General features: G+C 39.4%; 2 non-coding genes across 2 annotated transcripts; both read left to right on the top strand.

Annotated features, from left to right (window-relative positions):
- Positions 1-759: 759 nt before the first annotated feature.
- Positions 760-866, top strand: LOC112715981 (small nucleolar RNA R71). The gene has a single exon (XR_003160112.1). It is a non-coding gene; the product is annotated as a small nucleolar RNA R71 (small nucleolar RNA).
- An 11,793-nt stretch (positions 867-12,659) lies between these two features.
- LOC112717209 (small nucleolar RNA R71) lies at positions 12,660-12,763 on the top strand. The gene has a single exon (XR_003160603.1). It is a non-coding gene; the product is annotated as a small nucleolar RNA R71 (small nucleolar RNA).
- Positions 12,764-13,157: the final 394 nt, after the last annotated feature.

Below are 13,157 nucleotides of genomic sequence, written 5' to 3'. Positions count from 1 at the left end.
CTTCTCTAGGATTTAAAATTGTATCACTTGAAAAAGAATTTAGGAGCTTCTCTGCATATTGCTTGGCAATTTTTCCAAGTTGCATCTCCAAATTTATTATAGAGGCCTCTTGATTCTTGAAATTGTCTCTTATTTTCATTATGAACTCCTTGGTCTATTGCATGAATTCTTTAGAAAAATTATCCAAGGTGCTCTCAATAGGCGGCTTCTAAAATTTTTTTGATTGTGTTGAAGATAACCCTTGTTGATATGAAGTGTTAAAATTTCTCTGTCCTTGATTTTTCTATCCAAAATTTGGATGGTTCCTCCATCCTGGATTATATATCTTTAAGAATTGGTCATTTTCTGGATTTCTTGAAAAGTTGTCCAGATAATTCACTTGCTCCCGAGAGGGTTGATCATCTTTGGATAATTCACAATCTTCATCTTGATGAGCTCTTCCACATAAGTTGCATGTTGTGGCTTGTGTCCTCATGACTAAGACTTGCATATTACCCACTTGTTTAACGAGTGAATTGATTTGTTGAGACATAGCTTTGTTTTGTCAAAGAGAGCATCTAACGTGTCTAGCTCCATGACTTATTTCTTCACTATTCTCTTACTAGCATACATGTAATAGTTATTAGCCACTGTCTCTATCAACTCCAAAGCTTCCTTAGGTATCTTCCAGTGCAATGACCTCCAGCTAAGGAATCAATTAAGGTTCTGAAAGCTTGAGACACTTCATCATAGAATGTTTAGAGTTGCAACCACTTAGGAAAAGCATGATGAGGAAATTTTTTTAGCATCTCTTTATATCTCTCCCATGCCTCAAAAAGTGACTCTCCCTCTTTTTGAGTGAACATATGAATGTCATTCCTAAACCTTGCTAGCTTTTGAGGGAGAAAGTACTTAGTCAAAAACTTATTCACCATGTCATCCCAAGTTACTATACTTCGTAATTGTTGAGATTGAAGCCACTGTTTGGCTCTATCCCTGAAAGAGGATAAGAATAATCTTAATCTTATAGTTTTGGGAGAAACTCTATTGCTTTTGACCGTATCACATATTTGCAAAAAAATTGGACATGTGCACATTCGGGTCCTCTTGCGAATTACCACTAAATTGGTCTTGTTGTGCTAATTGAATAAGAGAAGGCTTCAACTCAATTGGCCTCAATAACAGGCCTCACTACGCTGCTACCACAAGTATCAATGGTGGGAGTGGTGAAATCTCCAGGAGTTCTCTTTACATTGTTTTGTCCGTTAACCATCTTCTTCTTATCTTCTTGATGCCAGGTGGGACTTTTGCCCACGTTAACTACCACGTTAACTAAGTAAACTGTCTCTCAACAAATTTCCTTCGGCAAGTGTACCGAATTTGTCGTCAAGTAAAAACTCACAATAGAGTGAGGTCGAATCCCACAGGGATTGATTGATCAAGCAACTTTAATTAGAAGAATGTTCTAGTTGAGCGAATTCAGAATGTGGGTTGAGATTTGCAGAAAATAAAATGGCGGGAATGTAAATAACAGAAAAAGTAAATGCTAGAATTAAAGGGATGAAAGTAAATGACTGAAAATAAATTGCAGAATTGTAAATGGGAATGGGGTGTTTGCTCATGAAAGTAAACGCAGAAATTAAAGAGAATGGGTGAGATCAGAATTGGAGAGTTCATTGGGCGCAGGAGATGTTGCAATTCTCCGGATCAAGTTTATTTTCATCTCTTCCTCAATCAATGCACTCATTGATCTCCTTGGCAATCTTAATTGATTGAATTACAATTTCTTGCAATTCAATCTCTCAAATCTTGATCAATAGCCAATTCTTTGGTCAATTGCTCATGAGAAGAGATGAAGTGTGGTCACTGATTATACCACATGCATTTCCCAAATCAAGTATTGAGAGGATTATAGTCACATATCCATCCAAACCCAATTTGGTCCAGCATGAGAAAGCATTTCTAGCTTGATCTCTTCATTTCTCTTTCAAGGCTCAGAAGAGATCCAAGTTTGAATAGCTTCTTTTCCAAGATAACTACCTAATGGGATGAAGATCGAAAGCTTTCAAGTAAAATCAAGAGAAAAGATAGAAGAAGAATAATGAAAACTATTATTGATCCATCAACTTACAACAGAGCTCCCTAACCCAATGAAAGGGGTTTAGTTGTTCATAGCTCTAGAAAATGAAAACAAAGATGGAGAATACATCATGGAACTAGAAGAGCAGAGTAAAATACAGAGAGTAGTGCTATTTTCCCAACTTCTAGAACTCTCTAAATAATTCAAAGCTACTCATATATATACTACTCTTCTCAGCTTCTAGTTGGCTCTTCAAGTCTTGGGCCTTTGGATCTTGAGTTTGAAGCCATTCTCTTCTTCATTTGGGCTTAGTTTTACTTGCAGAGAGAAAGTGTGAAGTGTGCAGAGACTTTAGCTCAGGACGTTAGGGGTGTTAATGTTTTAGTGAATGTATGAGTTCGAGAACGTTAGTGACACTCAACATTGTCACTAACGTTCCAATGTACCCCTTTGCCTCACGTTAGAGCCCACGTTAACTAGGTTAATGTGGCTTCTAACGTGGCCTTGCCAACCTTCGAGAACGTTAGTGACACTTAACATTGTCACTAATGTTCCAATGTGCCCCTATGTCTTACGTTAGAGTCCACGTTAACTAGGTTAACGTGGCTTCTAACGTGGCCATTCTTAGCCATCCCCAACGTTAGTGACAATGTTGAGTGTCACTAAAGTTGGCTCATCTTTCACTCATCAACGTTAGCTTTCCACGTTAACTAAGTTAACGTGGAAGTTAACGTGGCTCCTTGGGGTTTTGTGGTTGCTTCCAACGTTAGTGACAATGTTGGGTGTCACTAACGTTGTCGACCACCCTTGCCTCTTATGTTAGCTCCCACGTTAACCAAGTTAACGTGGTACATTGCACCTTAAGCCAACATTAGTGACAATGTTGAGTGTCACTAACGTTGGCTTCCTTCCCCCTTTTAACGTTAGAGGCCACGTTAACTAAGTTAACGTGGACTCTAACGTGGCCACTTATGATCATTGGCCAACGTTAGTGATAATGTTAAGTGTCACTAATGTTGTCTCAAAGTCCCTTCTTCACGTTAGAGTTCACGTTAACTTAGTTAACGTGACTCTTAACGTGGGCAATGATGGCATCGAGAGCGTTATTGGCAATCACTTTTCTCATTAACTTTGCAAGTTACCTCCCATTCCACGTTAGTGGTAACGTTAATTAGATTAATGTGACTGCTAAGTAGTTCTTCCTTGCTTCCTTTGGTCCTAAAATCAAGCAATAGAGTTCATCAAAGTTCTAGTCTAAGTCATGGGTAATGCAACATACAATTTGTTACTAAACTCATGCAAAATCCTCATGAAATCATGTAAAATTCACAATGTATGCTTGAATCAAGGTGTAAGTGAATATCTACCCAAAACTAGCTTATTTCCTAAAGAAATGCATGAAACTACCTTAAAAACAGTAAAGAAAAGGTCAGTGAAACTGGCCAACATGCCCTGGCATCACATCTTTCCTGGCTTGTACTTGCTTTCTTAATCTGAATAGCGTCAATTCAATTTCAGGGTCGTATTGAAGAGGTTCAGAAGTGTCAATTCTTGCATACACAAAGAAATAAGAAGATCAAAAGCACTAGTAGGAGAGACCACAATTAAAGCAATAAAAGTTAAAATTAACAAAACAAAAGAGCAACCCCAAACTTAATTATGAAAGTATTGTGTATGAATGAAAAGAGAGAAACACAATAAAATCCTAATAATGAAATGGAATAAGAACAAAAACACAAATCTAATAATGAAAAGGAAGTAATCAGAATGAAAACCCTAATTCTAAAGAGTAAATAAAACTAGAATGAAAACAAAATTAGATAGGATCTAATTTAGCAAATCAATCCGAAGTATGATGTCAATCTCAATTAAACCTCGGCAATGGCGCCAAAAACCTGATGTGTGAAAGGTGAAACTCACGGATACCGACAAGTGCACCGGATTATTCAAGTAATACCATGGTGAGTGGATATAGTTCCCACGAGGATTAAAAGACTAAGCACACAAATATCAAATTAAATTACTAATTAGATCAATAGAACGTAGATTGAGAAATATTGAAAAACCTTTGAATGCTTGAATGCTGGAACCTTGAAAGTTGAATGCTTCGGAGGCAATAATTGTAAAACCTGACCGAACCATAATTAAATAAGTAATTAATTAAATATGAGCAAGAAGGGATGGAAAATTTAGCAATCATAGTTTGAAATTGACTCCACAAGTTTCGCATAGATAGACCGGTAAGTGCATTGGGTCGTCCAAGTAATACCTCATGTGAGTGAGGATTGATCCCACGTAGATTGTTGGTTTGAGCAAGCAAGGGTTACCTTGTAGATCTTAGTCAGGTGGATAGAAAATATGATAATTGTTATGAAAAATGCATGAAACAGATAAATAAATAAAACGTTACTAGATAGGTGTGAAATTAGTGATGAGAGAACGGTTGAGGCTCCGGAGATGCTTCTTCCTTCTGAATCAACTTTTCTCACCATCTACTCCAACTTATGTTGATTCATTCCATGGCAGGTTGTAAATGATTAACGCTGGGTTAGCGGTCATTAATCTCCTCTGCTTCAGATCAAACGCCGGGTCAGCGGTCATCCAATCTTAACTGGGGTAAAGCTCCTACAGTCCATTCCCTTGGTGATCTTACTCAAAGCTCCACAAACATGGTCAGATCTTCCGGATCAGAGAATGATGCGTCTTGGTTCTAGCCTCTACCATAAAGGCCCTAATTGCCCCGTTCCTCGGCTGCACTGATGTCTCCATGTACCCAACGAAGTCGTGGATTAGCCGTCTAAGAGAAGTATAATCAAGCTTATGGTTTAGTACTATCCCGTCAAGAACTTGCATGAACGCATATGAAATCGGAATGGCAGTCAAGTTACACTCCCAATTCATTAGGATGAAGAACGAAGATACATCTTAGAATGGAATCAAGCATACATTGAAATAGAACAGTGATATTATTAATCCATAATAATTAGCAGAGCTCCTAACCTTAACCTAAGAGGTTAGTGACTCATAGCTTACAAAAGGTAGTGTTTGAAAGTAAAGTGGGAGAAGAAGATCCTAAACAAGGGTGATCTTCTCCTATATATACTAATCTGATAACTACGAATTACAGAAATAAGATAAACTAATCTAGCAGTGCAAAAATCCACTTTTCGTGCCCACTTGGTGAGTGTTTGGGCTGAGATTGAGTGAAGCCACGAGCTGGTACTCCCCCTGGGGTGTTGGACGCCAGCTTTGGGCTACTGAATGGGCGTTGGACGCCAGCTGCTCCCTTTTGGGCGTTGGATGCCAGGAATGGGGTTGGTGGCTTGCTTTGAATGCCAAATTTTGGCCTTCAATTGCAAAGCAAATTATAGAATATTATATATTTCTGGAAAGCCCTAGATGTTAGATTTTATAGCCATTGAGAGCTCCCCATTTGGATTTTTGTAGCTCCAGAAATGCTCTTTCGAGTGCATGAAGGTCAGAATCTGACAGCATCTGCAGTCCTTTCTCTGTCTCTGAATCTGACTTTGCCAAAACTCCTTAATTTCAGCCAGAAAATACCTGAAATCATCATAAAACACAATAACTCAAAGTGGAATCCAAAAATATGAATTTTGCACTAAAACCCCTAAAAATATAATAAAACTTAAACAAAACATAACAAAAACTATATGAAAATGATACCAAAAAGTGTATAAAATATCCGCTCTTCAACCGCCTTAAATCTGTCCGGCACTGCGACTGAGAAAATTAAGAAATTAGAATTTTTTATTTGAGAAAGTAAAAATATTTAAAATGTAAATTAAAACACTAATCTTTAAGGTTTTGACCCAAAGTTTGACCAAACGGGCCATATATGTGAATCGGGCCTAAGTTGGGCCCAAATCCAACATATATTTACCCTTAGTAAGGCCATTTCAGCATCAACACCCATTCATATGGTGCTTCATGCTGAATTGAGAAGAGAGGGGAGATGAGAGTGAAACCTTAGCTTACAAACATTCAAACCACCATAACTTTCTTTCCGGAGCTCCGATTACCGCACCGTTTTACGACCACGCAAAGTCCATCTCATCCTCTACAATTCTATCCGAATAGATTGGTAAGATTTTCGAATTTTCTTACCCATTTTCTTAGTACATGTTGGTGAATGAAATTGTGATCATCAATAATGGCGCCAAAAACTTGGTAGCGCTCTCAAACGTTAATCACACTTAGTCACAACTCCGCACAACTAACCAGCAAGTGTATTGGGTCATCCAAGTAATAAACCTTACGTGAGTAAGGGTCGATCCCACAGAGATTGTTGGTATGAAGCAAGCTATGGTCATCTTGTAAATCTCAGTCAGGTGGATAATAAATGGTTATGGAGTTCTCGAATATTAATAATAAATAAACAATAAAGATAGAAATACTTATGTAAATCACTGGTGAGAATTTCAGATAAGTGTATGGAGATGACTTGTCCCTGTTGGATCTCTGCTTTCCTACTGCTTGCATCCAATCCTTCTTACTCATTTCCATGGCAAGTTGTATGTAGGGCATCACCGTTGTCAATGGCTACATCCCATCCTCTCAGTGAAAATGGTCCAAATGCTCTGTCACAGCATGTCTAATCATCTATCGGTTCTCGATCATGCTGGAATAGAATCCCTTGATTCTTTTGCGTTTGTCATCACGCCCAGCAATCGCGAGTTTGAAGCTTGTCATAGTCATTCAATCCCGGAATCCTACTCGGAATACCATAGACAAGGTTAGACTTTCTGGATTCCCATGAATGTCGCCATCAATTCTAGCTTATACCACGAAGATTCTGAATAAGGAATCCAAGAGATATGCGCCCGGTCTAAGGCAAAACGGAAGTGGTTGTCAGTCATGCGTTCATAGGTGAGAATGATGATGAGTGTCACGGATCATCACATTCATCATATTGAAGTGCAACGAATATCTTAGAATAAGAATAAGTAGAATTGAATAGAAAATAGTAGTAATTGGATTGAAACTCGAGGTACAGCAGAGCTCCACACCCTTAATCTATGGTGTGTAGAAACTCCACCGTTAAAAATACATAAGTGATAAAGGTTCAGGCATGGCCGAATGGCCAGCCCCTATGTGGTCACAAGACCGAATGATCAAAAGACACTGAATACAATAGTAAAAAGTTCTATTTATACTAGACTAGCTACTAGGGTTTACAGAAGTAAGTAATTGAAGAAAAAATCCACTTCCGGGGCCCACTTGGTGTATGTTTGGGCTGATCTTGATCTTTGCACGAGCTAAGGCTTCTATTGGAGTTGAACGCCAAGTTGTAACGTGTTTTTGGCGTTCAACTCTGGGTTGTGACATGTTTCTAGCGTTTGACTCCAGAATGCAGCGTAGAACTATCGTTGAGCACCAGTTTGCGTCATCTAATCTCGAATAAAGTATGGACTATTATATATTGCTGGAAAGCTCTGGATGTCTACTTTCCAACGCCATTGAGAGCGCGCTTGTAGCTCCAGAAAATGCATTTCGAGTGCAGGGAGGTCAGAATCCAACAGCATCAGTAGTCCTTTGTCAGCCTTCTTATCAGAGTTTTGCTCAGGTCCCTCAATTTCACCCAGAAATTACCTGAAATCACAGAAAAACACACAAACTCATAGTAAAGTCCAGAAATGTGAATTTAGCACAAAAACTAATGAAAACATCCCTAAAAGTAGCTAGATCCTACTAAAAACTACCTAAAAACAATGCCAAAAAGCGTATAAATTATCCGCTCATCACAACACCAAACTTAAATTGTTGCTTGTCCCCAAGCAACTGAAGATCAATTAGGATAAAAAGAAGAGAATATACTATAAATCCCAAAATATCAATGAGTATTAATTCTAATTAGATGAGTGGGACTTGTAGCTTTTTGCTTCTGAACAGTTTTGGCATCTCACTTTTTCCTTTGAAGTTTAGAATGATTGGCTTCTCTAGGAACTTAGAATTTCGGATAGTGTTGTTGATTCTCCTAGTTAAGTATGTTGATTCTGGAACACAGCTACTTTTATGAGTCTTGGCCGTGGCCCTAAGCACTTTGTTTTCCAGTATTACTACCGGATACATGAATGCCACAGACACATGACTGGGTGAACCTTTTGAGATTGTGACTTAGCTTTGCTAGAGTCCCTAGTTAAAGGTGTCTAGAGCTCTTAAGCACACTCTTTTTGCTTTGGATCACGACTTTAGCCACTCAGTCTCAAGCTTTTCACTTGGACCTGCATGCCACAAGCACATGGTTAGGGACAGCTTGATTTAGCCGCTTAGGCCTGGATTTTATTTCCTTTGGCCCTCCTATCCATTGATGCTTAAAGCCTTGGATCCTTTTTACCCTTGCTTTTTGGTTTTAAGGGCTATTGGCTTTTTCTGCTTGCTTTTTTTTTCTAAATTTTTTTTCGCAAGCTTTTGCTATTCACTGCTTTTTCTTGCTTCAAGAATCAATTTTATGATTTTTCAGATTATCAATAACATTTCTCTTTTTCATCATTCTTTCAAGAGCCAACAATTTTAACATTCATAAACAACAAGATAAAAAATATGCACTGTTTAAGCATTCATTTAGATAACAAAAAATATTGTCACCACATCAATATAATTAAATTAAATTCAATGACAATTTTCGAAATTCATGTACTTCTTGTTCTTTTGAATTAAAAACATTTTTCATTTAAGAGAGGTGAAGGATTTATGGAATTTATTCATAGATTTAAGACATAGTTACTACATACTAATGATCATGAAGTAGAGACACAAAACATAGATAAAAATGAAAAACAAAAAAAAATAAGAACAAGGAATGAATCCACCTTAGTGGCGTCTTCTTCTTGAAGGACCAATGATGTCCTTAAGCTCTTCTATGTCCCTTCCTTGCCTTTGTTGCTCCTCCCTCATTGCTCTTTGATATTCTCTAATTTCATGGAGAATGATGGAGTGCTCTTGATGTTCCACCCTTAATTGATCCACATTGTAACTCAAATCTTCTAAGGAAGTGTTTAGTTGTTCCCAGTAGTTGTTGGGAGGAAAGGGCATCCCTTGAGACATCTCCGGGATTTCTTGGTGATGAGCTTCCTCATGCATCTCTTGGGTTCCATGAGTGGGCTCTCTTGTATGCTCCATCCTTTTCTTAGTGATGGGCTTGTCCTCCTCAATGAGGATGTCTCCTTCTATGATAACTCCAACTGAGTAACATAGATGGCAAATAAGATGAGGAAAAGCTAGCCTTGCCAAAGTAGAGGACTTATCGGCTATTTTGTAGAATTCATGGGAGATGACTTCATGAACTTCTACTTCCTCTCTATTCATGATGCTATGAATCATGATGGCCCGATCCACAGTAACTTCGAACCGGTTGCTAGTGGGGATGATGGAGCATTGGATGAACTCCAACCATCCTCTAGCCACAGGCTTGAGGTCCAGTTTTCTTAGTTGAACCGGCTTCCCTTTGGAGTCTCTTTTCCATTGAGCTCATTCCACACATATGTCCATAAGGACTTGGTCCAACCTTTGATTAAAGTTGACCCTTCTAATGTAGGGGCGTGCATCTCCTTGCATCATGGGCAAGTTGAACGCCAACCTCACATTCTCCGGACTAAAATCTAAGTATTTCCCCTGAACCATTGTAAGATAATTCTTTGGGTTCGGGTTCTTACTTTGATCATAGTTCCTAGTGATCCATGCATTGGCATAGAACTTTTGAACCATTAAGATTCCGACTTGTTGGATGGGGTTGGTTAGAACTTCCCAACCTCTTCTTTGGATCTCATGTCGGATCTTCGGATACTCATTTTTCTTGAGCTTGAAAGGGACCTCGGGAATCACCTTCTTCTTGGCCACAACATCATAGAAGTGGTCTTGATGGGCTTTGGAGATGAATCTTTCCATCTCCCATGACTCGGAGGTGGAAGCTTTTGTCTTCCCTTTCCCTTTTCTAAAGGTTTCTTTGGCCTTAGGTGCCATCAATGGTAATGGAAAAACAAAAAGCTTATGCTTTTACCACACCAAACTTAAAATATTGCTCGCCCTCGAGCAAGAGAAGAAAGAAGAGAAGAAGAAGAAGAAGAAAATTTGGAGGAGAGGGGGAGAGGTGTATTCGGCCAAGAAGGAGAAGAGAGGTTTGTGTTGTGTGAAAATTAAGGAGAATGGAGGGGTTTATATAGGGAGAGGAGAGGGGGTAGGTTCGGCCATTTAGGGTGGGTTTGGGTGGGAAAGAAATTTGAATTTTGAAGGTAGGTGGGGTTTATGGGGAAGAGTGGATGGATGTGAGTGGTGAAGGGGGTAATTGGGAAGAGAGATTGAGGTGATTGGTGAAGGTTTTTAGGGAAGAGTGTTTATTAGAAAGAGAGAATGAATGTTAAGAAGAGGGAAGAATATGGTAGGTGGGGATCCTGTGGGGTCCACAGATCCTGAGATGATCCTGTGGGGTCCACAGATTCTGAGGTGTCAAGGATTTACATCCCTGCACCAATTAGGCATGTAAAATTCCTTTCCATGCAATTCTGGCGTTTAAATGCCGAAGTGATGCATGTTCTGGGCGTTCAACGCCCATGTGCAGCATGTTTCTGGCATTGAACGCCAGTTCCATGCTTGTTTCTGGCGTTCAGCGCCAGCTCTCCTCAGGGTGCATTCATGGCATTTGAACGGCGGGATGTTGCTTGTTCCTGGCATTCAGCGCCAGATCCATGCTCTGTTCTAGCGTTGAACGCCAGCCAGATGCTCTTTACTGGCGTTTAAACGCCAGTAAGTCCTTCTTCTAGGGTGTGATTTTTCTTCTGCTGTTTTTTATTCTGTTCTTAATTTTAATATTTTTTTCGTCACTCCACATGATCATGAACCTAATAAAACATAAAATAACAATAAAATAAAAATAAAATTAGATAAATAAAAATTGGGTTGCCTCCTAATAAGCGCTTCTTTAATGTCAATAGTTTGACAGTGGGATCTCATGGAGCCTCACAGGTGATCAGGTCAATGTTGTACAGTCCCAACACCAAACTTAGAGTTTGATTGTGGGGGCTCTGTTTGACTCTGTACTGAGAGAAGCTCTGCGTGCTTACTCTCCCTTGTTACAGAAGGATAGCCGTGTGCCTTAAACACAAGGTAGTCCCCATTCAATTGAAGGACTAATTCTCCTTTGTTAACATCTATCACAGCTTCTGTTATGGCAAGGAAAGGTCTTCCAAGGATGATGCATTCAACCTCCTCCTTCCTAGTGTCTAAGATTATGAAATCAGCAGGGATGTAAAGGCCTTTAACCTTTACTAACACGTTCTCTACTAATCCATAAGCTTATCTTACTGACTTGTCTGCCAATTGTAATGAGAATAAGGCAGGCTGTACCTCAATGATCCCCAGCTTCTCCATTACAGAGAGTGGCATAAGATTTATGCCTGACCCTAAGTCACATAGAGCTTTTTCAAAGGTCATGGTGCCTATGGTGCTGGGTATTAAGAATTTCCCAGGATCTTGTTTCTTTTGAGGTAAAGTTTGCTGAACCCATGTATCAAGTTCGCTAATGAGCAAGGGAGGTTCACCTTCCCAAGTCTCATTACCAAATAACTTGGCATTTAGCTTCATGATGGCTCCTAGATATTGAGCAACTTGCTCTCCAGTTACATCTTCATCCTCTTCAGAGGAAGAATAATCTTCAGAGCTCATGAATGGTAGAAGGAGATTTAATAGAATCTCCATGGTCTCTATATGAGCCTCAGATTCCCTTGGATCCTCAATAGGGAACTCCATCCTTCTTGAAAGACGTCCCAGGAGGTCTTCCTCACTAGGATTTTCATTCTTCTCCTCACTTGTGCATTCGGCCATATTGATTACATCAATGGTCTCGCACTCTCCTTTTGGATTCTCTTCTGTATTGCTTGGGAGAATACTGGGAGGAGTTTCAATGACTTTCTTACTCAGCTGGCCCACTTGTGCCTCCAAATTTCTAATGGAGGATCTTGTCTCACTCATGAAACTTAAAGTGGCCTTTGATAGATCAGAGACTAAGTTTGCTAAATTAGAAGGGCTCTGCTCAGAATTCTCTGTCTATTGCTGAGAAGATGATGGAAAAGGCTTGTTATTGCTGAGCCTGTTTCTTCCACCATTATTAAAGCCTTGTTGAGGCTTTTGTTGATCCTTCCATGAGAAATTTGGATGATTTCTCCATGATGAATTATAGGTGTTTCCATAAGGTTCACCCATGTAATTAACCTCTGCCATTGCAGGGTTTTCAGGATCATAAGCTTCTTCAGAAGCTGCCTCTTTAGTACTGTTGGATGCATTTTGCCATCCATTCAGACTTTGAGAGATCATGTTGACTTGCTGAGTCAACACTTTGTTCTGAGCCAATATGGCATTCAGAGCATCAATTTCAAGAACTCCCTTCCTCTGAGGCGTCCCATTATTCACGGAATTTCTCTCAGAAGTATACATGAATTGGTTATTTGTAACCATGTCAATAAGTTCCTGAGATTCTGCAGGCATTTTCTTTAGTTGAATGGATCCACCTGCAGAGTGGTCCAATGACATCTTGGAAAACTCAGATAGACCATAATAGAATATATTTAATATGGTCCATTCTGAAAACATGTCAGAAGGACATTTTTTGGTCATCTGCTTGTATCTTTCCCAAGCTTCATAGAGGGATTCACCATCTTTTTGCTTGAAGGTCTGAACATCCACTCTAAGCTTGCTTAGCTTTTGAGGAGGAAAGAATTTATCCAAGAAGGCCATGACCAGCTTATCCCAAGAGTCCAGGCTATCTTTAGGTTGTGAGTCTAACCATGTTCTAGCTCTGTCTCTTACAGCAAAAGGGAAAAGCATAAGCCTGTAGACCTCAGGATCTACTCCATTCGTCTTAACAGTCTCACAAATCTGCAAGAACTCAGTTAAAAACTATTAAGGATGTTCAAATGGAAGTCCATGAAACTTGCAGTTCTGTTGCATTAGAGCAACTAATTGAGGTTTCAGCTCAAAATTGTTTTCTCTAATGGCAGGAATTGAGATGCTTCTTCCATCAAAGTTGGATGTGGGTTTAGTAAAATCACCAAGCATCCTCCTTGCATTATTGTTGTTGGGTTCGGCT

The sequence above is a fragment of the Arachis hypogaea genome, chromosome 1 (genome assembly GCF_003086295.3).
Source record: "Arachis hypogaea cultivar Tifrunner chromosome 1, arahy.Tifrunner.gnm2.J5K5, whole genome shotgun sequence".
In the NCBI taxonomy this organism is placed as follows: Eukaryota; Viridiplantae; Streptophyta; class Magnoliopsida; order Fabales; family Fabaceae; genus Arachis; species Arachis hypogaea.
This window is presented reverse-complemented; position numbering and strand designations above follow the sequence as displayed.